Genomic DNA, 3275 nt, shown 5'->3' with positions numbered 1-3275 from the left:
AAGAATAGTATATACACACATACAATGGAATATTACTCAATCATCAAAAATTATGAAATTCTGCCATTTACAAAAATGTGGATGGAGTAAAAGTATTTTATGCTCAGGCAAATAAATGAGAAAGACACATAATTTCACTCATGTGTAATTTAAGAAACAGATGAGCAAAGAGGAAGGGAGAAAATAAAGAGGGAAGCAAACCGTAAGACACTCTTAACTATATAGAGCAAAGTATAGAGAACTGAGAGGAAACCATAAGAGACTTTTAACTATAGAGAACAAGCTCTGGAGGTGAGGTGGCTGGGGGATAAGTGATGGATATTAAGGATGATACTTATTGTGTTGAGCACTGGGTGTTATATGTAAGTGATTAATCCTTAATCAACAAATTCTACTCCTGAAAACAAAATAATCACTAAATTCTACTCTTGAAAACAAAATAAAAAATAAAAAGAGAAATGAAAAAAATTAAAAATAAACAAAAAACAAGCTAGTCTGCTATGTCCACAAATAGCCCAAAATTAGTTTTACCTCTAGGAAGACAACTGGGAATGTAACTGTGAAAGGTTACAGAGGAGTTCAGACATTCCACTGATGCTCTGCTCTGTGGCCTGAGTGTTAGCCTTCCTTATGTTATCTCTATGCCAGGCACATACATATTAGCATGTATATAATCTGTAAACGGATCCTTTATCTTAACAGAAAGAAAGGTGGAGAATTAAAAAAGAAATGGGAACCACCGTGTACTGACAAATTTTTTATTTCACTTCAAAGGGCAAGCTGAGAATTTGAACATTACTTAAAAGAATTTGAAACAGAAATAGATTATTTTATTAAAGAGTCTACAATCCAGAATGCCTCCATGCTGACATGAGGTGGTATGAAGATTGCATCAATTCATCATATAAAACACAAAACAAATCATGAATACTTATAACAAGACTATGTATTTAAGTTTTCCTCTGGCCTTATTTAAAAACTCCAGTTGTAGGGAGAGAACATGGTCCGTAAGGAAAGTAGTGGGAGCAAAAAGTCAAGATGCGGTCTTGGAAAAGATAAAGATGAAGTGAGGGGTGGGGGAGTTTATAACAACCCTTGGTATTCTCAAGTCCATAATTGAGAGGAAAGCAAAATAACCCATTATGTATTAAAAAAGGCAATGCCAGTTTTCTATATTAACCTAAATCCCGGTTCCAATAAGGAAAGTAATAGTCTGTTTGGGATCAGTTTACTATATTAACACCTAGTTCCAAGTTCCAATAAGGAAAGTAATAGTCTGTTTGGGAAATTACTTTGATATGGTAAGTTGGTATTGATGTCCAGTATACCTAAAATACCATGGCAATATGGTGGTTTTAACAGGGGCAAGCTGCTTGGTAAGCCTCCATTCTACTTGAATTCAATAGAACACTTAATCCTGAGCTACTTAGGGGCTAGATAAAAGCAAAAATAATTCTTTTTGCCATACTTAAATGTACTAACTTCTTCCTTTTCAAGAGTACAATTATCCAAAATTGGTGTTCAGATAGAGGATAGGATCTCAGAACAAAATAGAAGAAATTCACATAATCCACAGGAGATGTTATCTCACTGGGATTGCTAGTTTGCATTAATTTGGTAAATCTGGATTCCAAGATCATTGCACTTCTGCCTGAATTAGCAAATATTTGTCAGTTAATGATTCAGTGGTGTTCTGAATATTCCCCTACATACAAAACTGGAGACTTTGTCACTCAAAATTAAATAGTTATGAAATTATGAGAAATTATGGGAAGATAAATTATTTTTATTTCATCTGACACTAAACAATTGATCAACTATCAATACTAACATTTTCCTAGAAGGGAGAAAACTTTATAATAAAGAATGTTTTTAAGAAAAATTGCCCTACTATAAAATGTGCCAGATCCCATTTGTGTTTCACTGTATTCTAGAGCTATCAGTCTTATGAAGTAATAAATTTCTGTTGTATACTCCATAAGCTCCTGTGATAACATTTTATATTGCTTGTCTGCTGCCTGAAGGAGGAGGGTAAAATATTATTTCAAGGTGCATTTTGCATCCAAGGAGACTAGACCTGTTTATTGCAATAGTCCTATTTGTTACTCTAGGGCAATGGTTATTAGATACGAAACAAAATGAGAAGGATTGGTTTTTCTTCCCCAAGGAGAGAAGGAGGGAAGTCATGAAAGAGAAGAAAAAGTAGAAGAGGAAGACAAACCAGTGAAATCTTGGGAGGCGGACAGTAAGTGGGTGATTGTCTATTGAAGCAATCTGTCCCTTGAGAGGTGACTGGCTGAAATGACTTAATATCAAAAAGCAGTATTAAATATTTTCTCTAAAATGAATACTATAATTCCAACCATGTCACCCTCAAATATTCACTATTGCTCCAGAGCAGGTGGTTTGTTCGGTTCATGTAGTCCATGAGGAAGTGGTTAGGTGACATATTTGCTGTCCAGGATTGAATTGTGTTTTCTCAAAATTCATAGGTTGAAGTCTTAACCCCTGGTACTTCATAAAGTAACCTGATTTAGAAATAGTGTCATTGCAGGGGCGCCTGGGTGGCTTAGTCGGTTAAGCGTCCGACTTTCGCTTAGGTCATGATCTCGCGGTTCGTGGGTTCGAGCCCCGCGTTGGGCTCTGTGCTGACTGCCAGCTCAGAGCCTGTTTCAGTCTGTGACTCCCTCTCTCTCTGACCCTCCCCTGCTCACGCTGTCTCTTTCTCTCCTAGAAATAAATAAAAACATTAAAAAAACAAAAATTGTCATTGCAGACATGATTAAATTGAGTAAACCCCTAATCCAGTAGGACTTGTGTCATAGAATGTCATGTCAAGAGACACCTATAGAAAGACAATATTAAGATAGAGGAAGAACACCATCTGCAAAGAACACCCAAGATTGCCAGCAATTTACCAGAGGCTAGAAGAGAGGCATGGAACATACTTTCCCCCAAAAGCTCTATAAAAGAACCAATCCTTATACAATTTGATCTTGAACTTTGTCTCCAAAACTATGACATAATAAATTCCTTGTTAAACTACTCAGTTCATGGTACTTTGTTATTACAATGCTAGCAAACTATTTTTTAACCTAGTGAGATAAACAGCATGAAAGCTATCTGTTCCTCAGAAGTAGAATCACCCGGTAATTTCAGGTCCTCTGAGAGACAGATGGGATTTGATGTGTAAAATTTTACTGGAGGAAAGGTCTTTGGAAGAAAAAGGGTGGATGGGGAGAGTTAACTCCAATGCAAGTCTGACTCCTATGAAA

The sequence above is a fragment of the Hyaena hyaena genome, unplaced genomic scaffold (genome assembly GCF_003009895.1).
Source record: "Hyaena hyaena isolate Hyena2069 unplaced genomic scaffold, ASM300989v1 scaffold_1312, whole genome shotgun sequence".
NCBI lineage: Eukaryota > Metazoa > Chordata > Mammalia > Carnivora > Hyaenidae > Hyaena > Hyaena hyaena.
Note: the sequence above shows the minus strand (reverse complement) of the source record.